This window comes from Furipterus horrens, unplaced genomic scaffold, assembly GCF_987537825.1.
Source record: "Furipterus horrens unplaced genomic scaffold, mFurHor1.1.pri manual_scaffold_6, whole genome shotgun sequence".
Classification (NCBI taxonomy): Eukaryota; Metazoa; Chordata; class Mammalia; order Chiroptera; family Furipteridae; genus Furipterus; species Furipterus horrens.
The window spans coordinates 140,722,477-140,747,643 of NW_028327176.1; positions in this window are offsets into that span (position 1 = coordinate 140,722,477).

Below are 25,167 nucleotides of genomic sequence, written 5' to 3' on the forward strand. Positions count from 1 at the left end.
CAGAGGAAGCAAAATTATAGCTTCTGACATTAATTTTTATAAGTATATTTTATTGATTATATTGTTACAATAGTTCCAATTTTTCCCCTTTGCTCCCCTCCGCCCAGCACCCCCCTCCCTCAACAATCTCCGCTCCCCAATCCATGCCCATGGGTCGTACATACAAGCTCTCCTGCCTCACCCTTTCATATATTCTTCTTCTTCTTTTTTTAATAAATAAATAAATAAATAATTATTTTAACAATAAAAAAATAACAATCCCTCCCTTTCAGACTTAAGACCCTTTATAATCTTATAAAGGACAATGGGCGAAGGTCTCGAGCTCTTCTAGCTGATTCAAGCTGGACATGGTCATCATCCTACCTACCCTTGGGTCCAGAAATCCCTAATAAGGGTGGGGGTGTGGAGGCGGGGTTGGCCTTTCCATATGGGGAAGGATCATGCAGACTCCAGGTCGGTTGGCTGTCCCCGGACAACGGCATGCTTGATTTAACAGGCTGGCATCCTTGTTGTATTCTGGAGGCAACAGATTTGGCAACAGGGATAAGAGACATCATTCAATCCATAACCACTAAATGACAAAAGGCAGGTATTAATTTTTCAATGTCCCACATTAGGGAAAAAAAGGGCTTTTTTGGAGGAAAGTGTGCCAGGTACATCTCACCTGTCCAAAACCCTTTTGCCCATTATACTTAGTTTGGGCTGAGGGGAATAGTTTAGATTTGCCCCTCTCAGACCTCTGGGCTCTTTCTGTCCAAGCCATTATGACAGAAAAGAGAAACCAGTTTTAAAGTGAAGCCCACAGACCTCCCCATTCTTCACCAACCCAGCCACTTAGTTCAGCTAAACCATTGAGTATCAGGAGGCAGCAATGCAGACAGGATTAAGTGAGGCCTATACGTACAGACAATCAATCAGGTAATGAGATCATAGGCTTATGCCCTTTGAAAACAGAAAACACATGTTAATTTATGTAACATAACACACATACAAGTCTCTAAATCTGTAGGACTGTCTTATTGGAAAGACATCCAGTTGCAAGGTATTTGACATTCTTCTTGCCTGTAAATTAAACATCTTTGATAATACCACAGACATAATTTAATTTTCAAATCAAAACAAACTTTAAATGAAAAGAAACTTTAAAGACAGTTAGCTGCACTACTTTATACTCTACCACTGAGCATTGTGATTTTCCTTAAATCATGATTTTTCTCCTTAAGATTACCCTCCTTGTCATTAAAGGGACTGCATTAAGTCTAGTTTTAATTTATCCAGTTCATTTGCATAAACACAAGAAGAGCAGAAAATGATCACTTATAATATTTAGTTCTGCTTTGCTGGAACTTACGCAAGGAACATTTAGGGTGACCTTCAGTCTGCCCTTCAGGGCACAGAAGCAGAACCACATACCTGGCATTCAGCCTTGCCTGTAAACACCTGTCTTTTCCAAGTCCTTCTGGTTTTTCATTGTGCCTTAAGGTCCCTTCTAGCCATCTTTCAGGAAAAACAACCTTCATTCCTTCCCTGGAAACATTGCCATGGACCGCACATCCAACCAAGGTACCAGGCCTTTTATCTCTTGGGCTTTTATTACCTTTGAAAGTCAATCCCAGTTCCTCAGTGCTTTTTGGTAACAACCAGAGCCCAAGCATGTCTCCTTTAGGCATGACATTCCAGTCAAAGTCTTAGTAAAAAAAAACACCTCTATTAACAACTGGTCTTATTGGTTTTATGCAAAGAAACATGTCATTACTTACTTCTTTAGAATGCCAAGTTCTGGAGGGATCAGATAGGGAGAAAAATATACAGTGTGAAGGAAAATCTTTGTCCTTCTAATATTCACTGAACTTGCATTTCCATTCTTTATATTTTTATTTTTCCCCCACTAAAATTTTTTTGTTTGTTTTTTCATTACAGTTGTCCCTCCTTTTTCCCCCTCTTGCTTCCCTGCACCCTGTCCCTCCCTTCTCCCACATTTAGTCCCCACACAGTTGTCCATATCCGTGGGTCATTGATACATGTTCTTTGACTAGACCCTCCCCCTTCTTACCCACTTCTCTCCCTCCCATCACCCCCTTTGTTACTGTCAGTTTATTCCTTGTTTTCATACCTCTGGTTTGATTTTGCTCATTTGTTTGTGTTGTTCATTAGTTTCCCATAATAGGTGATAACATAAGGTATTTTTCTTTCATTGCCTGGCTTATTTCGCTAAGCATAATTCTCTCTAGTTCCAACCGTGTTGTTGCAAATGGTAGAAATTCCTTCTTTCTTTCAGTACTTATTCATTGTCATTTTCCCCCTTCGTACTCGTGTTCCTCTCTGTCTGTCTTTGTTTCTTCATTTTTTTAAAGCAGACCCTTTAGCATCTCTTGCAATGCTGGTTTGGTGGAGATGTATTCTTTTAGCCTTCTTTTGTCTTGGAAACTCCTTATTTCACCTTCCATTTTGAATGAGAGCCTTGCTGGGTAGAGTATTTTTGGTTGTAGGCCTTTGTTTTTCATTGCTTGGAATATTTTTTGCCATTCCCTTCAGGCTTGTAGTGTTTCTGCTGAGAAATCTGAGGATAGCCTTATTGGAGCTCCCTTGTATGTTATTAGTTGTTTCTCTCTTGCTGCTTTTAGGATTCTCTCTTTGTCTTTGAATGTTGCCATTTTAATTATGATGTGTCTTGAAGTGGGCCTGTTGGGGTTCATCTTCATTGGGACTCTTTGTGCTTCCTGGACTTTCATGACTCTTTCTCTCCTCATGTTAGGGAAGTGTTCTGTCATTAGTTTTTCAAAGAGTTTTTCTATCCCTTGCTTTTCTTCTTCTCCTTCTGGAATTCCTATGATACAGGTATTATTATGTTTCATGTTGTCCTGCAGCTGTCTTAGAACCTCTTCAGTCTTGTTCAGTCTTTTTTCATTTTGTTGCACTGTCTGGGAGCTTTTGTCTACATTGTCTTCCAGCTCGCTGATCCGATCTTCTGCTTCCTCTAGCCTGCTTTTAATTACTTCTATTGTGTTCTTCAATTCAGAGATCATATTCTTCATTTCCTCTTGGCTCTTATTGATAGCTTCTATGTCCTTTTTCATGCTGGTGTAATTGTCAGTAAGTTCCTTGTAGTTTTTCTGGAGTTCCTTGTAGTTTCCCTGGAGTTCTTTGTAGTTTCCACTGAGCTCATTGAGCTTCTCCATAATCCATGTTTTGAATTCCATATCTGATAGTTGGCTCCCCTCTATTTCACTTAGCACTCTTTCTGGGGACTCTACCTATCCTTTCAATGGGGGGTTGTTTCTCTGTCTCCCCATTTTTGTGACTCTTATTGTTTGTTGGTGCTTCTTAGAATGATCTGCACTTCCTGGATCTGCCCCTGGTGGTGTCAGATCCTGTACCAGTCTGGGCCTAGGCAGCCTGTTGTAGACTTCCAGGGATCTACTGCCTTTGTCTGACTTCTTTAGTTGTTAATCTATTCAATCTGTGATTAGCTGTCAGGCTTAAGGACCATGGGTGTGGCAGCTTAATTCCTGTAGGCTGGGCCTTTGCTTCCCCTCAGGCTGACGCCACTTGGCCGGGAATGGTCTGCCTGCAGTACTAGGGATGAGTCAGCACTGGGATCCAGTCAGCTGCTTCCCCAGTTCTCCCCTCAAAGCCACCACATCAAACTCTCCCCAAGTGTCTCCAGTCCTATCTGCCTTCCCTCTGCTCGAGCCCAGGGTAAGTGGGGGCCAAAATATTTTCCTATGTGATCCGCTTAAGAGCTCTTTTTCTCCCGCTGTTTCTCTCCGGTTAGCAAGAAACCCTGTGGCTTTTCATTTTTCACAGCTAGATACTATTTTACTTTCTACTCTGTTGCTGTAGGCTGGGAAGCTCAGCTGGGGGTTTAGACCCTGCCCTTCTCAGGGGGAACCCCCGGCTGCTGAGCTGTTTCTCAGTACCTTCAGCTGCCACCCGTGTGAGCCCAGCCAGCCCTTCCATGTCTCCACACTCCCTACCGGTCATGTTGTGATGTAGCAGCCTTTTCTTTCTCTCCGTGGTTATAAGACTTCTCTCCAGCTAGTGTTTGGTTGGTTATTCCAGATGACTTCTCCAAAATTAAGTTGTAAATCCAGACTAGTTCTGGGAGAAGGTTAGTGTAGCTTCCACTTACTCTTCCGCTATCTTGTTTCTCCTCTTCTGACATTAATTTAAGGAGTTCTTTCTAGATCTTTATGGTTTCTACAAGAAGAAAAAGAAAAACTCAACTTGAAACTTCTAATGAGAGGATGGGAAAGATAATATTTTTATGCTTATGTGCTAATTGCTTTTTGTGTATTATCTTTAAAATTTTTTGACACTAACTTTTTCAGGTAGATGCTCTTATCCTCATTTTAGAGATAAGAAAACAGGTTCATAAGGGCCATATATGAATAGAGTTAAGATTTGGGCTTAAGTGCTTCTAACTGAGTAGCTTGGACTCTTTCTATTATCTTGTCCTACCAGCTATGGAAGAAACTACTTCAATTCTCCACCAGCTCCTCCTTGATGGTCCTCTAGCTGCCCTCTACCAAATGACAAAGATCTAAATGACTCATTTTTCTAATTTCACATATAGTCCTTTCATTAAAGGAGTCATGTTTGTACCCCTCTCAGCTCACATTTCACATTGGCTATTAACAGTAATTTACAAAGCAAAGCTCTCCTTATGGCAGCCTTCCTTAAAGAGACCTACTCATCCTGGGAAATGAGATTGTTCATTTCAAATTCCGGCGTCAAACACTACTCAGTACATGGGAAAACTGCGGCAAAATTAAGCACAACCAAGATCAGAATTCAGTATCCTTTACATCCCAATAAAAAGAGGAACGTCCTGAAAGCTTTGACTACAAAGACACCACACACAATTGCGGTTTGCTTTCCATGGATTTGTAATAGTAAAGCAAAACGTCTCATGTTTTTATGGAAGTAAAATGTGTGTGTCCTTTAGCTCAGGCAGTACAGCTCACTCTCATACAGAAATTGGCTGTATATTTAAGCATTCTTCTTCATCATAAACCACTGACAGTTGCTCAGTTCATTCTGTTCAGGCAGTGAACAGGTTAATTTTGGCTTCTGTTTTCCCTAGCATTCACTCATCAAACTTTTATAGGATCACAAACTGTTTGATTTATATTCAAGGGACTTATTGTTATAGATATTCATATACTGCAAATAAAACCCAACACAAGTACATTTGGAAAGCCGAATTTTAAGGAACATCTGGTTTAATTTTTAAACAAAAGAAAAGCATGGAAATTTTCTTTCATTCATTTGCATATTTTGTTTGGACTTTGGGTGCAGAGGATGGAATTTATTATAATTATCTGTGGCTCCTTGTTGACATTGGTTAATGGAAGGCTCTTACTTCATTCATTCATTCACTTCTTTTATCCTCATTTCCCATTCCCTTCCATGGGCAAACTGTCAGATGTGTTTTCATTTATAATTTTTTCTTTGTGTGCATTGGGTTTTTCTGCAGCATTTCTTAGTTTTATATTTATTTATTTTTTTATGGTGGTTGTCCTTAACTTGGGACTTCTACTCATATTTACTTATTCCTGTTAATTTCTTAATCACAGCATATGTACTTATCCTCCCAAACCAGACATTTACTTAGCTATGCTTTTCTGTACCACTGGTCTCCCTTTACCTGTACATTTAGAAAGATCTTGCTGTTCCTTGATTTTTGGTCCTGGGTGGCTGTGGAGTCACTGTGACTTTTCCTTTCTCTGGCTTTTCTTCCTTCCTTCCTTCCTTCCTTCCTCCCTTCCTTCTTTTCTTCTTTTCTTTTCTTTTTTTCTTCCTTTCTTTCTTTCTAGATAATACACTGTTACAAAGCATTTGATTATCCTTACTTTCTATATATCTGGAAGTTTCCTCCTGTTTTTTTTTTTTTTTTTCCTTTCTTTCTTCTTTTGAGTTCTTATTGAGTTCTTAATGTTTTGGGTATTAGTCCTTGTACTCAATTCTGAAACTGTGAGGTTGTTTGTTTGACCTTTTGCTGCAAGATTCTAAGTTCCTCTTCCATAAATACTTTTAAAATATGATTTCTTTTTTTTTATCCAGTGTCAGTTTAATACATATCATGGAGTTATGATTCTTATCTTATGCAGGAAATCTCTTTTTCTCAGAAGCTTTTTAAATTTTCGTTTTACTCTGATGTTCTTAACATTACTGTAATGCATTCAGGTATGGATTTGTTTTATTTTTTTCAATAATTCTAGTATTATTCATTCCTTTGTATTTTTATTTATTTATGCTTTCCTGTTGTCTTCTAAGAGAGTTTTTTTTTTTTTTTTTGGTAATATAACTCACTTATTTGTTCACATCTAATAAGTGTTGTCTTTATAACTTTTTCATGCCTATTATCTCACTCAAGTTTTCAACTTTTTCATCATATCTTGGTTTTGCTTCTGATAATTTACATGTTTCCTTATTTTCTCAAGTATACTTTTGATGCTTCTTTAACATTATTGGTTTATTGTTTAAATTCTGCTTCAAATGTGGCATACTGTCCCTTTTGTTGTACTGTTTTATTTTTGAGGTAGTTGTACTTTTCAGTTATGTGGCTGTTTTGGCCCATGATTTCCTTTTCCTGATAGTGATTTGGGGACGCACCAAGGGCCTAGTCTTCATCCTACACGAATTTGAGGAGCAGGAAGGAGATGAGTCCAGGGAGGAGAATCCCAGATGCTTTAACCCTTGTGTTGATAACATTCACTTGTTGCCTGGTACCAGCTAATGCCACTAATAGGGGATGACTTTAAGTTCTTCGGAAGAAGCTATTGGGAGCATATTTTACTTAGACTGTCATTTTGCAAGCCTGATGGTTTTGAGTGAGTGTGAGGTTGAGGTCACCAGGACACACAACATCTGCTTTTCCTGGCCCTTCACCCCTTAGAAACCTTCTATGCTTTACTGATATTACCCTCTCTTTTTCTCTGTATCTGCTAAATAAATAAATAAATAAATAAATAAATAAATAAATAAATAAATAAATAAAAAGTCTAAATAGAAAGCAAGGTGAGGACATGCCCTGTGAATTCCAAACTGGTTGTAAAATTTGAAGACCTTATTTGGATCTTGATTTTTAAATAAATTATAAAAAATATAAGAAAGCTGTAATTTATGAGATAATTTGAAATTTAAACACAAACTGGGTATATTATAATATTAAGAAATTATTTTTAATTTTAAGTATGATAATGGTATTATAGTTAAATAAGGAGTCTGAATTTTACATACTTACTGAAATAATTAAAGATTAACTGATGTGATTTGTTTCAGACTTATATCAGAGAAAACAGATATTTCAATTGCAGATGAAACAAAGATTGGCTATGGCTTGAATACTGCTTAAAGTTGGTAGAGGGTACATGGGGATATTTACTCTTCTGAAAACTTTTGTCTGTGTTTGAAATTTTTCATAATAAAATTTTTTTAAAACTTGGAGATGGATAATATCTTTGCATTTTCTCCTATCCTCATAGTTTAATATTGATAAATAACTAGAAAAATATTGATGAATAAATAATGATGAGAATAAATCATTATGTGTTATTTCAAGGTATTATTTTCTAATTTTAAATTACAAATTTTACTCTTTTATTGCTTCAATAAGCTTTTATTGAAGTCCTTGTGTGTTCCCAGCATTGACCTTATATTATACACTTATACTCATCCAAACAACAACAAATAACAATGAATAAGGCAACTATAGTTCACTATTTTAATATCATAATGAAATACAAAATATGAATGTGACAGTTCTTAAGGATATATTATTGATTCCCTTATCTATCTTTATTTTCCTTATCTGTGTTTTGGAAATGTCAAAATTATTTTCTGTTTATCATCTAGAGAAGTCAGCATGCTTTTTCTGTAAAGGGCCAGATAGTAAATATTTCAGCTTTGTGAATCATATGGTCTCTGTTACTACTACGCAGCTCTGCTGTTGTAGGGTGAAAGCAGCCAGAAGTAATATGTAAACAAATGGGTATGGCTATACTTCAATAAAACTTTATTTTAAAAAAGCTAGGCTGTGGGCAGACAGATTTGGCCCACAGGCTATCATGCTTATTCCTGGTCTAGAGGTATCTTTGTGTGTTAGAATGCATCACTAAGATAGAGAAAACTTGGATAAGTAGAAAATCACCTGTATTTAGTAGCTGATATTTGTTTCCCTGCAAAGATAGAGAAGTGGACTATAGAAAATGTTATACAAGGTTATATGTATTAAACATGCCATTGTCATATATAACATGTTAAAGTTACGAAGCAAAGAAAAAAAGTCCATGTACCCATCTCCAAATAAGGAATTAGCCCAGTAACAGCTATTGTGCACTGCTCCTAATTCCATCCAGAATTTCCTGTAAACATAGAAGTAGACAATTTTAAACAGAATTGTCTCATGTTTTCTGAGTATTTAATCAAATTTTCCACTCACAAATTAGTGTCTGGGAAAGTAAAAAGATACTTTATTTATCTGAAAGTGTAATGTATTTCCAAAACTGCTATCCTCTGACACAGCAGGGTCTAGTCCAATATGTGAACAGCTTTTTCATTATGCTTGCAAAATTGTAACTATAGGGAGACAATGTGATATTATTTTTATTATTGTTGATATTAATAGAATTTTTCATAATGAGTTGTTATTAATGATGTGATGTTATAAAAAGAATCCTTAATTATTAATGGCATGGATATGACATTATTAATTTTCATACTAAAATGAACATTTCATTATTCCAGATGCAATTATGTTGTTAGACACAAGTTATTGCTAATAGATTATACTTTCTGGAGGCTTGTTTTGGCACATGGTAATTAGCTGAAAGTTTATATTACTGAATTAAAAACTGGCATTAGGATTTTATTTTAGATGTAAAGGTTCGGAGCATTAACTCCATGGAACAGGGGCAGGTAAGGAGAATTGTTGACCATACTTTGTTCAGCTCATGTCCATTCTGGTCTGGATGACTTCTCAGTCATAAACTGAGAAGAAAAGCATAACTGACAGCACTAGCATGTAAAGATTTGGCTGGTGAAGGGTCTTCTGTCATGTCACATTTTCCACACAGTAAATCAACACAGAAGTCTCTCTTCTGTTCAGCATTGGTTATTAAGATGTGATATTATCCTGTGATTTATATCATGTTGTCACAATGCATTTCATTTTGCTTTGTTTCAATAATACAATGAATTCTTTTATAATTTCTTTCAATTTGCCTCAGGAGTTGTTATATACTCCAGGCTTTTATTTCTTTATATTCTGCTCAGCTTTATTAACACAAGTGAAGAAAGTATATCCCTCCATAATTGCTTATAGCCTGTACAGTGCAATACAGCATATTACCTCATTTTAGATAATTCTTTTGTAGTGGCATAAAATGTTCTGTGTAGAAGCAAATAGCTTCACAAATTACTTTATAATCTTGGTCAACTTTAGCTGGTTATTCCCACACAACACTTTAGTCTTTGTCCTTTAACAACCTCACTGCACTTTAAAAATCCTCAGGAACAACTTGAAGGGCAGTTAAGCAGAAAAAAACTAATAGAAAGAATGAAATCTTCTCTGGCAAAGCATACAGCAGGATTTTCTAAGGCTTCTCTTGCCTTCTTCAGGCCTCCATTCCCTCTTGGTCTCAGCATATATAAACACACTTACTTGATGCTAGTGCACCTATAATGCTCTGTGACTGCATTTAAAGGAATCAGATGATCTTCTAATTTGAGACAATTAAGGCAGGTTGAATTTTTGCATATGCACTTAGAGAAGTACTTATTTTAAGTAATGGTTGAAGACTTGTTGCCTTTTTTGTCTGTTTCTAATCAGAATATTATCACCAGAGGGAATTATAGTGACAAAACTTATAGAATTCTATGTAAGTAAATCTGGAAATTCCTCATATATTTTCATTATCAATATAAAAATATTATGAACTTAGATGGTTTATTCTCAAGGTGAAAATGTTACTATTGAATTTGACGATTTTGAATTTTCCTTTAAAAATAGAATAAAAGCACAATGAAGAAAAGAAGCATTACCTATCTTCCTTATAAACTAATTATAACATCTGTAATGTACTTTAAAGTAGTTCAGCATATGCAGTGAGATACTGTTTGAGCCATACTTAAGAGGCAAGCAATTGTCTAATCAGGAAGTCTTACACCACGGTCATCACTGAGCATTTAATCAGAAGGAAGACCACTGTCTGGAGGTAGCTACTAAAAGTACTGTGAGCATCTTTATCTTTCATCAAGACGAGAGGCTTTGTTAAGTTGTGTAGTATCTGAAGGAGAAATGGGTTTTCACTGGTGATATTGGTGGCTTATTAATTTGAATATAGGATATTCTAAATAGTACTGGTAAAATTAATATTATTCAACATACATGCATTTGCTGAAATATTGCAGACACTTCTTGATCCTTTCATGGGCTAATCATTAACATCCAAGGTTGCTTGCTAATGTCTTTAGGGGTGGCAGTGTGGATTTCTCTTTAAGATTTCTTGTAGCTGCTGGGTCAGAGGACTCTTGGTCCTCTGATGCTGACAAAGGGTTAGCTAAATTCTGCTGCTAGAATAGTATTGCATTTGCCTTAGGTAAAACTTTCTGCAAGAGTTTTTCAGAGCTTCAGGGATGACAGGGATGTCAAACTTATAGGACTGGCTATGTGACTAGTATTAATAAATATGTTGCTATTACTATAAACCTGCTAGCAAGTTATGGGGAGTAGCTAGCCTTAACTCTTCACCTACTTCAAATTCCAAAATAGCTAAAGAAAGAATCTGATGAGTTTGTATAACAAAATTACTTTAGGTCAATTCCAAAAACAATGTGAGAAAATAAAATATAAACTATTCTGGAATTGATTTTTATCTAGGGTACGCAAGATGTTAATTTTCATCTTTTCCACTTACTTTTTAGGGTAAAGTAAGTCTATCCTAGAAGGCTAGTACATACATCCTCATTGATCTCTCCCCATAACTGACACAGTGGAGCTTTTCCTCAGCTTCAGTCATTTTTTGTTTTAGTTTCTGTATCTTTGGTATGCTCTTGGGCATAGCTATGCTAGTGGATCCAATTGGTTGGAGGTCACGAGGCTTATAATTTGTGGCCTCCTGAGGGCAAAGGAGAAAGTCTGGCTTCATTAGAACAAAAAGGTGGAGCTATCTAATAAATAGCATTGCACTTGGGAAGCTGTAATTATGGTCATGGAATTATTTAATTTAGTTCCCTATATCTGTGTTTCTTATATGATCAAAATGCACTCTTATTTTACATTACTGTTACACTGTATTTCCCAAAAGATTTACATTTATAAATTAGCTTCTGTATGTTACAGTTTGATGTGAAATGAGGGTAGTGATGGCCTTTCCTCACTTACATGGGGAAGGTTAAAAAATAATATATTACGAAGATTAAAAAATAATATATTGTTATCAGTTTTTTTCCTGATTGATTCTCCAGGTAGATTTCCATTTGCACAATTTTATTCATTGTTGAAGTTGATAAAATGGCTTGAATATTATATAACACCACTGCAGCTACAAACTAGTAATTATAAAAGTAAAATTATTTATTTTATTGTGAATCAATTTCTCAACCTAGTAAATAGTTTGTATATACTCAATGGCTACTGCCATTTTTCTGAGGGTGGATAAAGTAACTTGCCCGGAGTCACTTTGGGTCCAAGCCACAGTTAGAAGTTTTAGCACTGTTTTACAAACAAGAAAAGCTCAAAAGGTCAATGAAAATCAGCAGAAATATGAACAGATAATTGAAAAAATAAATGCAGTGGTCCTTTAACATATGAAAAATGCTCATCATCACATTAGTATAAGAAATGCAAATTAAATTTACACTAAGTTTTCATTTCTCACTTATCAGATTGGCAAAAATAATGAAAGTTTTACAATATACTCTGTCAATGGGGCCATAGAGAAACAGGCACTTGCACATTATGGGTGGGAAGATGAAATTGTATAATAGCTACAGAGAACTGGGCAATTTTACATGTAGTGTTCTGTAAACCAGAAACTTTACTTCTAGGAATTTATCCTGAAGTTTCATTGGAACAATAATGGAATCCTGTATACAAAGACTATTTGTTTTGACATTATTTATAAAAAGCAACAGGCATGAAACATGTCCATCCATAGGAAATTGATTGAATAAACAATGGTACTCCATAGCATTGTGGAAGGAAGGAAGGGAGGGAAGGAGGAAGGGTAAGGGAAAAGAAAAGAAAAGACAAAAAAAGAGAAAAAAGAAAAGAACAGAATGAAGGTCACTATATAATGATGTTACGTGATCTCCAGCATAGATTGTAAGGAAATGCAACATACAGAACAGCTTATAGTATGATACATTTTTGTAAGCAAGTAGAAAACATAAATATACATATATGCTTACAACTCCAACAAAAGCAAGACAAAAAGGAATCAAAATGATTACCTATATAGGAAGGTTAAAAAAAAGATAAAAGTGATGGAGAAAGAAGCTAACATTTGTGAATATACTCGATTACATAGTTTTGATTTTGAAACCATGTAAATATTTGGTGCAATTATTATTATTTTTAAAGCAAAATAAAAAAAATTTCTAAAAATTTAAAACAAACTCAAAGATATGAATGAAACTTTATAACACATTGCTATCATAACTACACTAAAATGGAATTATTAAAACTTAAAATAGTATTTATTGATATATCCCTGTGAAGCATAGTCTAATGGGAATCTAAAAGGACCAAAAAACAGATTAAACTATATTTGTCAGACTATTGTTAATTATAACAATGGCCTTATTATTTCAAAATAAATAGGTAGATGAGAGAAAATAAACAATTAATTTAACATCATTAGGAATAATATTTTTGAGTAACAGAAAACACATGAAGTTATAAAAACAGAGAAGCTAGACAAAAAAACAACAACTGTGATCTTAAATTTGAATCCAAAATACTAGCATGAACTTCTGGTTTGTTTCTATCAGTTAAAAAGGAATGTATTCTGTAGCTCTGCCTAAGAAAAAGGCCTAGGGGAATGAAAATCTATAGACAGCATACCTAGTGGCTAGCGTAAGGTTTTCAAATAATATTTCCAATGAAAAAAGAACCAAAGCTTCTACTTCCAGGTCTTGGTCAGAAAATGTAAAAAATAAGCTGGGACAACATATTCCAGAAAATAAAAAAGTGCTCAAAGACTAAGAGCATCATATCAAAAGGACACAAATTCCTTTTGAAGAGGTTTTCTCTGGCCTAACATGAGACAAGGCAAATGTCAAGATGAAAAAGGACTAAAAGTCAAACAAATCAAATACATGAACATGCGTAAGTTCATAATGTATAAAAACATTTTTTAAAACATCATTGGCTTCCATTAGAAATTGGTACCACATGAAATCATTCTCTTAATCTTCATAAATAAAGGAGTCAAGCATTTGACCTACACTTCCTCCACACACAATATTTCAGGGTAGCCTAATTATTGATATGGGAAAGTTCTTCATTATGGAAAGAATTCCAACAAATAAATGCGGGAGGAAAGAGAGGAGTGGAAAATTGTTATTTTTTGGTCCTTAATTAATAATGGAAGCAAGTCATGAAGATCAAAGAATGCTAAATCAATTAGATGAAAAATTAGTAGGGGACTTGGTAATAGCTAAAAACTCCTGAACCCACTGCCCAATTTTGTCATCAATAAAAACAAGAACTCTGGATATTATGTGCCTCATAATAGAATCTGATAGAATGTACACAGCATCACTTATTCTTCCTCCACCCAAATCAAACTTGAATTTAAGTCTCTAAATCTCACCAGTAATTTATTAAAATTAGGAGTTAGAGGAGTTTTATCACCTTTCTCTTTATTGTACCCTCAGTAAGGAGACTTTTTACACATTATTTTCCTGATTGCCCTACCTGTAAAACATAATGCTCTTCTTATACTATTCATCTATCTGCCTTTGCACTGTTTGGACTTTTCCCTACTGTGGGCATATATTCTCTCCATTGAGAATGCATGGGTTAGTGAGACAAAGTAAATGACATCACAACAAAGTAATCAACCAATACTTAATTAATACTTAATTCTTCCTAGAAAATCAGTAAATTTAAAAGCAATGTATGGATGTGTGCAATTTAACATTATGTATTTGTGATTGAAACAAATCAATTGTGAACAGGTATCTATGTGACAATGAGGTAACTTTGAATATATAACTGGGTATTAGATAATATTAAGAAATTGTTGTCATTTTGTGAGATGCAGTAATGATTTGATAGGTTGGAATAAATTGCCATTATCAGCAGAGATGCACAATGGATTGTTTGTAGGCAAAATGGCATGGTATCTGAGATTTGCTTTAATATACTCCAAAGAAGTATATAGGGATATAAATGAAACAAAACTGGAAAAACATTGATATTGCTTTGAAACAAGGATGATGAGTAAAAGAGAATTCATTAACATTTTCTATTCTTATGTATATGCTGGAAATTTTCCATAATAAAATGTTTTTAAAATATTGCACTTAAACATCTTATACTTTGTTATATAATTCAATTAGAATGAGTCAGTTAAGCTATGAAAGAATTATGCCAGCATGAAAAATTTGGTCCACCTGCATTATAAATAAAAATCTTTCCACATGGTAGGGAAAGAAAACCGCCCATCTGGCAACCATATTCGTGGGACTGACATTGATAGAATTCCATAGACAAAAATATGTTTGCTTGCTTGTTTTTTCATTCATGGTCGTATGGACAAACCCAAGTGGTGCCAGATTCACTATTTTTGGATTCCTGAAGAGTGACATGTCATAGCTATGACTGTGTAGCCTCCTTCCTCTGCCTCAATTTTCTTTTTCTTTCAAGTGTGCTTTTAGTGAGGAAGGATAATCAAACTGAAAACTGAAAATTGTCCAATGTCCAAAGTTGGCTGAAAAATGATGTGGCCTCAGGTCAAAATTCCTAACCAAATATGGCTTTTCCTTCACTATTGATAAACTGGTTGGCAGTGAAAACATTCCTCTCATTTCAAACATATTGGTTTGTGTATTGCATGCCAAAACACAAATTTGCCTGAGTTATTTGTATGACAAAATTAAGTAATGGTGTTGCTAATATGTAAGATAGATGTAAGTTGATTCAATAAAAATTCTCAAGAGAACTGATGTTTGGCATAATACAGTTTCTCAACAGAATTACTATTTAGCATGGGATAGTGTAGTTTAATGCCTGGTCTTTGTTCCCTTTTGCATTTCATAACATACAACTTTTGTCATATTTTTCTTTCAGAAGAAGAAATGTCATTAAAATGACCCTTTTTAGGTATTTAGTATTGTTGATGATAGTGGTATCACTTTATAGCAATTGATTTTTAATACCTGGTTCTACCCGCCATCAGGTGACACCTGGGCAAGTCATTTCCCCTCTGGGCCACACATTTATGCATCTACCAAAAGGTCTTGTTTACTTCTCAGTAAGGTTCTGATAGCAATCATATAGGTTGATGAATTTAAAAGCTCTTTATAAAATACAAAGCACAATACAGACATAGTGTAGTTTAGAGATCCTGAAATATTAAATATTTTTCATCTACAATGTGACTTACCAACTTAATATTTTTGTTCAGGATAGTGTGTAAATGAATGTACTTCTTTATTTTTCAGTTAGATTTATACCCCTTGAACTCTTTTCTCTCTCTCTCTCTTTCTCCATGTCCGATGTCTGTATTATGCTGTATACATAATATTCAGGACGTTATATTGGACACCCTGGCTGGTTTGGCTCAGTGGATTGAGCGTCGGCCTGCGAGCTAAGTGTCGCTGGTTCGATCTTCCAGTCAGGGCACATCAGAGAAGGAAAACTCTGATTCCAAAAAACCTCCGCTGCCTTGCGGCATACCTCTTCAGGGGAAAGGCTAAGGGAGTAAACCCCGACAGAAAATCCGGAGCCGGAGTCCCTAAGGCGGTTTGACGTTGTAGTCAACACCGGCAACTCCTGCGGCGCACCTGAAGCCAAGCTGTATTGACTCCATCTTTCCCTTGGACCCTTCAGCTGTGAAGAGAGGGGGGGTCTGCTGCATGGGCAACAGCAGACCCTCCATATCACCCTGCCCAGGCTCTGTAGCTTCAGCTTCACTGGAGAGGACACTCCAGCGTCATCGCAAGATGTCGATTCAACACGGGAGGAGACAGATACCGTGTCACTCCCGAGTCGGACTGCACAGCCATTCTCGGCGGTGCAGATAGACTCTTAAGAAGCTACACCATCGTCTCTTGAGACAGACGGCTGCCGACGACGACGATATTGGACAGCAGAGGAAGGGTGATGTAGAGTCCAAACTAAATAATACGCAGTGAAGCCTTTGCCCTTGGGAAGCTTTCAGTTGAGCTGGAGCAAGAGCATACACACACGAAGCATTCTAGGAATGAGGCAGTGCAGAGCTGCCAAAGAGGTGTATGTCCTGAACAAATGCAGAAAGAAAACAAGTGGCTGTGAGTTTTAAGTGAAAGAATTCATGCAATGAATTGTGTTCAGTCCAATTTATAAAAGGGGGTGTGAGGCATAGATTTCTAGAGAGAGGGAAAGAAGGTGCTGCAGGCATATTTGCAGTCTGTTTACATTCAGGTAATAGCCATGCTACCAAAGACCACTGCTGCCAGTCCTCTCTACTGTCTGTCAGTAGGTCTTGAACAGAGTGTGCACGAAAGTCACTTGAGTAACTCAAGCACTTCATTTTGGGGTTCTCACTCAGGAGGTCTGGGACGTATACTCAGATATAGGTGTTTTTAATCCTCTCGGGTAATTTTGATGTGTCCAGCCCCTGGCTGGACACAAAGTTGTTTGTAAATCACTTGGGAGTTTTACATTCTAAAACCCAAACATATCCCAAACCAATTAAATCACAATTTCTGGGGGTGAAAGGGAAGACACAATCATTGGGAATGACTACAATTTTCTCTCTCCCTTAATCTACTCCCTAGAAAAAGGAGACATTCTTATATGAGTAAGGAAAAATATGTACCCTAAAAACCTAAGATGCTTATATTTGGAAAGGGACAAATATTTCTCTATTTCAATCTTTCTTACTGGCATCTCAATACTTTGGCTCCTCCAACTTAAAAAAAATATTTTATGGTGCTCTTCCTTCATTTTTATTATGTTGCTAGAGCTACAGAAGTGGCCTGGCTCATCCTTCAAGAGAGATGTTATCCTTCCTCACTTTCCTTGAGAAGAACAATCAGGAAAAGAATGGGAAAGGTAAAGGAGTTATGGGCATTTGGGATCAAAGACTTAGAGAATCTTGACTGTACATGAAAATGATGTATTATGTAATATGTCCAACAACAGATAATATAAACAGTTGGCCAGATATGAAGGAACCAGATTTTAGCCAGTTCCCAATAGGTCTAATCAGTTAATCCACACTCAGTCTTACTGCATCATAGTTTCTGATATTTCTTATTTCTTTTGGAAATGAAAAGGTTCCCTGGATTTGCTTCTTCCAGGAAAAACAAACAAACAAACAAACAAACAAAAAAACACTAGAAGTAATTTCAGAGAGCTGTGTTTTCCATATTTTTAGTGAGACTAATTCCTTTGTGATTTTGGTTTCCTCTGTAGTGCTGAGCTGGCACCAATTTCAGGGCCAATTTGAGTCAGAACCTAGATAATTTTTTTTGTTTGTTTTAAGGACCCTCAGAGTCATATCACAAGAGAGATAGAATTTCTTTTGTCTGTTATACCCCCCAGTCTGATAATCCTGAAGGTCTAGTGTTTATCAGGGAAATATTCATCGTATCAAGGAAAGATGGTCTCCCCTACTTCCTATTTATAGTCCATCTTTACATTTCTCCATTATCCCTTTGGATATGGATATCCTTGGACTTGAGAAAAAATTCAACAAAGATAGCTTCTATCTTTAGAGTTAAGGCTACCCTTTTGAGTAGGAAACTCATATTCAAATATTTTTAGAAAAATTTTGAGAATCTTCATTAAAGCCATGTATCACCTAGGAAACAAATGTTATTCCATAGGGAGGTGACAGGGAGAGAGTATTCTCAACTATATCTGAGGTCCTGTATTTGTCACCTGTGCCCTCATCTTTGTGGTTGGAGACTTATAAGTTGTGAGACTTCTGGAATGTCAGATTAAAAGATGCTATAAGTAAGTGAATGGGACAGTGAAGTCTGTCACACCAGGTTACACAGGACAAGCTGGCCCACTCAACCCTGAAAGATCAGGGTCATAGTTTGGAGTTTGAAATGCAAATGAGATATTCTTACAACCTAAGGGAAGCCCTATATGTTGGTCACTCTGGGCTGCTATAACAAAAATAGCATAAACTAGGTGGCTTCAATAACAGAAATTCATACCTTCCAGTTCTGAAAACTGGGACGTCTGAGATCAGGCGGCCAGCATGGTTGGATTCTGGTGAGAGCTCCCTTCCTGTTTGCAAATGGCTCTCTTCTTGTTAGGTCCTCACAGAGAGAAAGAGACAGAGAGCTCTCTTACAAGGTTCCTGTGCCACCATGAGGGCTCTACTCTCATAACCTAATTATCTCCAAATGCCTCATTTCCACATACTACCATCACATTGAGGATTAGAGTTTCAGTGTATGAATTTGGGATGGGGGACACAGACATTCACATCATAACAAGCTGCATATGAAGTTCCATAGGACTTAGTCCACGGAAGAAACACTCAAAATCGTGATGGCTACAAAAGAGAGAAGCAAATTCTGTTAGCTTAATGAATATAGAAAGGCTTTTCTACTAAACACACAGGCGGGCGCATGTGTGCGCGCGGCTCCTGAGCCTCTGGGAAGATAAATGCAAACTTGAATATTTTGAGAGCACTGCATGAGAAAACTCTTTCCACAAGGCTTGTTTAGAGGTTTACTGAAACTCAGTGAGAAACTTTGCTTAAATGGGAAAGGTACAAGCTTTTGCAGTGGCTCATCCTACTGGCACATCAATCAAAATTCATATTATATTTCCCTAAGTAAGAAGAAAATGGTGTATAGAATCTTAGGGTTGGAAGGAACTTTAACGATCATTTATTATAAGGACTTTGAGGCCAGAGCTAGATATTAGCTAAGTTTATTCACTCATTCATCCATCCATTAGTCTAATTACTCACTCATATATTCAATAAACAAATATGAAGACATGGAGATGGCATTCTTAAGGCTATTCTGTTCTTGTAATATAACTAGACCCTACTGCACTTGGCCACCCCCAGCTGATGAACCAACAGTCTCTCTTATGACAACTTAGAGGACAGCAAAGGTCTGTAAAGGCAAGTGGCCCATTATACATCTATTAGGATGGCCCAAATCCAGAATGCTGACAACACCAAATGCTGAAGAGGATGACAAAAGGTGCTCTTGTTCAGTGTTGGTGGGTCTACAAAATGATATAGTCACTTTGCAGAACAGTTTGACAGCTTCTTACAAAACTAAACATATTCTTACCACACAATTCAGTGATTGTGTTCCTTGGCTACCAGTGGCACAATGTGGTTCCACTACCAAAGAAAATGAAGAAAACTAACATTAATTGATGTTCAGAGAGTGGGGAAGTCTACAAAAGCACAGGGGAAAAGATAGGGATCGAAACAGTTTTACTTATTGAGCAGAAACCTGAGAGCAGGCCTCTGATGATGGGATTGATGGCAGGAGAAGAGGTGCTTTAGAAGAAGGGATCTCTGGCAAAATAATTCTAGGCATGTTCTATCAAATACCATTAACTCCAAGGAGAGAGAATGAATTTTAAAAATTATCAGGCAGGCAATAGAGGGGGAAAAACCCAGACAATCAGACCTACACCAAGCTTGTTTATAACATTAGATGACAAAAGACAATACAGCAATATTTTCAGAGTTTTAAGGTATAAAAGGTTAGATACAGATGATTTATATCCAGTGAAGTTTTCATTCATATATGAAGGTAATGAAAATATACTGAGTGAAATGACTTATTATATTAGGTGGGGAATAATTATGAGTATACAGAGTCATAAACTATAAATAATAATTTAATGTATATCAAACTGTGTGTCCCACAGACACAATATCCAGTCATTCTCCTTAGAATTCTTTCTACCTCCCTGTCATTTACTATCATGTATTTCAGGAATAAGGCCAAAGTCCCAAACTTCCTCCTTCTTGGTTTTCAGTTAAGGGAGATCTCTTCCTCTCTCTTTAGCTAAGTCTCTTTCAGAGTGGGGTTGCTAGATTTGAAAACAACAATAATGGGATGCTCAGATATATTTGAATTTCAAATAAATAAAAAATAATTTTTGACTATAAATATATTCCATGCTACATTTGGAACATACTTATACCAAAAATGATTTGTTGTTTATCTGAAATCCAAATTTAACTGAGTCTTGTAATTTTTTTTCTGGCCACTGTATTTTTAGAGAATTATCTTTCTCTCTATTCCAACCCTAGTGTCTCTCCAGGATACTTAGCAAAACTGACTTAAGCTTTTAAAATTTAAAGTGAACTTGGAAGGAAATTGTTTGCAGGCAAATTCTGCTTTGCCCAATCCTTAAGTGCTAAGCATAAAGCCCTATTTCATGGCTAATAAGGGAAGAAAAAGGGAAAAACTTAAATTGGTAGCTCAAAAAAAAAACACTTTCTTATAATCTTGACTTCATTATTATGAAAATTTCTATGTAAAAAGTATAATTTTTTGTTGGGGGTGGGTCCTTCAAATTTTGTCTTTCAGTGAATATCAAGGCTTTTTAATTACAAATAATGGTAGCACATAACTTGAATAAAATGTATTTTTCTAATTATAAAGTAAATTATTCACAATCTTTGTATTTGTATTTGGGGCTGACTTGATCCATTTTTCTCACTTCTTAGCACCAGCTTTAATTGAGAAATATACCAGATGCTCTTTTGTCAACATATTCCTAAAAATCTACGGTTTTAAAAAGGCACTAGATAATTTGTTTTGGAATAGCACTTGAAGGAAATGGATTTTATGTTTTAGAGAGGTAAACAAGAGACAGAATTGCAGATCGAGGTTCACTAATGACCTCTGCTAGTATGGTTAGTTGGGGACCTTGGAGGGAGTCCTCAGCCAGTGCTTGAATTGTCACTGTCACAAGAGCACAGAGCCACTGATCTTTGTCTTGTGAATGTAGATGTTGTCCATGAGGGATTCTAGATGTAAATCTATTACTCTGGCATTTCAAGTAATCCAGAACACTAGTCTCCCAGTGGTGGGCAAGCAACACATTTTTCTCCTACAAGCACAAAGTAGTCATTACCTGACTCTTTGATATGTTTCATTTACCGAGATCCTCCCATGTGGTAAGACTTCTTTGAATCAGGGAGTGAATTCAAGTATGTATATCTTTTAAACTTATCATATTCAACATGGAGCTGTGAACATTCCTTTTTCATGGAATCCATTCTTTCCCCAGGCTCACTCATTATGGTAATTGGGACCACTCTCTACCAAGTTGCTTAAATCATATAATCTGAGAGTTATCCTTGTTTCTTTTCTTTGCCTCACCCCTCATATCCAATTCTTGAACAAGTGCTATCAATTCTCTTTCCAGAATATATCTTTGATCAGCTCTGCTGCCATATTGCACACCTAGACTACAGTAATAACATCCTAAAAGAGTGCTCTGTTTCCATTCTTGTTCCTCTATTATCCTTCTGTACTGCAGCCAGAATGAGTTTCAGAAATGTAAATCAGGTATGTCAGTTCCTTGCATAAAACCTTCCTAGGGCTTCCATTGCTTTTAGAATTAAAGTCTAAGTCCTGCAAATCCTGTATCAGCTGACATCTGAGTAGCTCTCCAGCTTGATCTCCTGCCCTTTTTCTGCTTGCACATTATTCTCCAGTCACATTGGTCTTTTTTTTTTTTTTTTTCCAAATACAGCAAGCCTTTTTCTACATCAGAAACTGTGCAGTTGCCATTTCCTCTGCCTAGAATGTGTTTCCCTGATTTTTCACTGATTGCTTAGTCATATCTCAAAAGATACTTCTCTAAGAGGCATTCCAGACCAGTTATCTTAAATTTTGTCCTCAGTCTACTCCCCCTTTGGAATACCCGAAAACCATCACTCTTTTGCTTCCCTTATAGCCCTCATGAATGATTGATAATCTATTTGTTTATTTTTTCTGTGTTTTTTATCATTTTATTTCCAACTCTTAGCATAGTATATATCACAAAATAGGTGCGAAGTAAATATTTCTTAAATGTGTAAATTCATTAATGCCTAATGTATTGCCCTGCAAACTACCAACCCATAGGAATAGTAGCACAGTAATGGAAATGATATTAACAAGGTCATTCAGGGGAATCACCATTCCCCACTTGTTTCCAACTGATGTGATATTATTAAATGTTGGACTTCCCAGATGACTAGAATTCATTGTTATTTTTCCTTTGGGGCTATGGCTAAGCAACATTTTGTTTTCTACCAGGAGAGAAAGCTGGCAGCTGTCAACATCATTTGTCATCAGCAGAGTTGCCTAAGAATGTACTCTAAAGACCTTACCTATGATTGGAACTGCAACTCTCACTTTGGATTGAGCAGCCACCTGAATCATATTTCATAAACATCCTGATTCCTGGCAGCAGTTTTATAGGTTTTTTTTTTTTTTGCCACAAACTTAAAGTTAAGTAATTTTGTAGATTTATGTATGGTAGGCTTCTAATTGAAGTGTTGATTTTTTAATTTCTATAACTTTATTTTAGATGCAACAAAGCCTTACCATAAAGAATTGAAACACAAAGAACAATGCTTAAATAAATTATAAAGAACATCTTATGATTTCAGGTAATTTTTTTAAGTATATTTTATTGATTATGATGTTACAGTAATCCCAATTATTTTCCCCTTTGCCCTCCTCTGCTCAATAGCCCCTTTCCACCAGCAATTCCACCCCCTTTAGTTCATGTCCATGGGTCATGCATATAAGTTCTTTGGCTTCACCCTTTCCTACACTATTCTTAACTTTCCCGTCTATTTTGTACCAATTGATTATGCTTCTTAATCCCTGTACCATTTCCCCGTTTCTCCCTCTTCTCCCTCCAAGGTGATAACTCTCCAAATGATCCCCATACTATGATTGTGTTCCTATTCTGGTTTGCTTAGTTGGATTTTGTTTTTATTTTTTAGATTCAATTGTTGATTCTTGTGAGTTTGTTGTCATTTTAGTGTTCATAGTTTTCATCTTCTTTTTCTTAAATAAGTCCCTTTAACATTTCATGTAATAATGGCTTGGTGATACTGAACTCTTTTAACTTTACCTTGTCTGGGAAGCACTTTATCTGCCCTTCCATTCTAAATGATAGCTTTGCTGGACAGAGTAATCTTGGTTGTAGATCCTTGCTTTTCATCACCTTGAACACTTCTTGCCTGCAAAGTTTCTTTTGAGAAATCAGCTGACAGCCTTATAGGCACCCATTTGTAGGTAACTCTCTTTTTTTCACTTGCTGCTTTTGAGATTCTCTCTTTATCTTGCACCTTTGGCATTTTAATTATGACGTGTCTTGGTGTGGTCCTGTTTGGGTCTAGCTTGTTTGGGACTCTCTGTGCTTCCTGGACTTGTATGTCTCTTTCCTTCACCAAATTTGAGAAGTTTTCCTTCATTATTTTTTCACATAAGCATTCAATTTCTTGTTCTTCCTCTTCTCCTTCTGGCATCCCTATGATTTGGATGTTGGCACATTTAAAGTTGTGCCAGAGGTTCCTAAGCTTCTCCTCATTTTTTTTTTCAGTTCTTGTTTCTTCATTCTGTACTAGTTGACTGTTTTTTTCTTCCTTATGTTCCAAATCATTGATTTGAACCCTGGTTTTGTGTAGATTTTTCTTCGTTTCACTTAGCATAGCCTTCACTTCTTCCCTTCTGCATCTGCCATATTCAAGCATATCTGTCAAGCCTGTGAGCATCTTTATCATCAGTGTTTTGAATTCTGCATCTATTAGCCTGGCTATCTCCTCATCACTTAGTTCTCCCACTGGAACCTTGATCCATTCCTTCTTTTGAGCCATACTTCTCTGGCTCCTCATTTTGACAGGCTCCTGTGTTTGTTTGCCTCTGTGTCTTAGATAGAGCTGCCACTCCTGTTATGTTGTAAGGGGTGAAGCCTTAGGTATTCATCAGTACAGGGCGACCTGTTTCACCATGTTGTGGTGCTATATGTGGGGGAGGGGTCAGAGAGGGAACAATGCCTACTTTCTCAGCACCCGTCCCTTTTCCAGGCACTTCTCCCACTTTTGTATGGGACTGGCACCTCTCTAGCTGTTGCCCTGGTCGTCGTTCCCAGAGTGGGTGGGTCTGTGATGTTCTAGGACAGTGGGGGCCCTTTAAGCAAGCAGACTCTGCTGAGAGACTGACATTTTCTTCCTCCACCCCAATCCCTACTGGTTTGCCCATTCAGAAGCAATGAGGCTTGATTTTTCCCTTGTGCTGGGACTGTAAGCTGCACAGTCTGGTCAGGAGCTGGGAAACTCCCCACGTGTCTGCCCCACTTTTTAAAACATGTGACGGTGCTTTCTGCTGGCCTGCTGCTGCCACCCCTGCCACCGCCACCACACTGCATCCTCTCCTCCTGGGCTCCGCCCCTCCTACCCATCTGGATGAGTATTTCTTCTTTATATCTTTGTTTGTTGGAGTCCCATGCAGTTTGATTTTCTGGAACTTCTGGTTGTCCCTAGTTTTGAGGTATTTGTATTTGTTCTAATTGTGGAGGGATACACAATGTCTCTCTCTAGGCCTCCATCTTGGCTGGAAGTGATTTGAGGTAAGTTTTATTGCATTTAGCATCCACAGGCACCCAAGATATAGCACTTCACAGTTATCAGCTGTACCCACAGAATAAAATAGATTGTAATCGAAAAGAAACATTTGCTTCAGTGATAGCTATATATTATTTTTAAAGTTTCTACATACTTAATAAGTAAAAACTGATAATAAGTAAAAAATGATAAATAATATATGTATAGCTTTTTCTCTGGTGGTTTTCCTTATTCTTCCATCCAGGCATTTAATAAATACTTACTGAGACACTATGAGACACTAACATGCCCCAGGGGCCAGACTAGTTGCGGGAGATCCAATGGTAAGTAAGATAGATGGGGTCTGTTTTCTCCTGGAATTTATACTCTAGCTAGT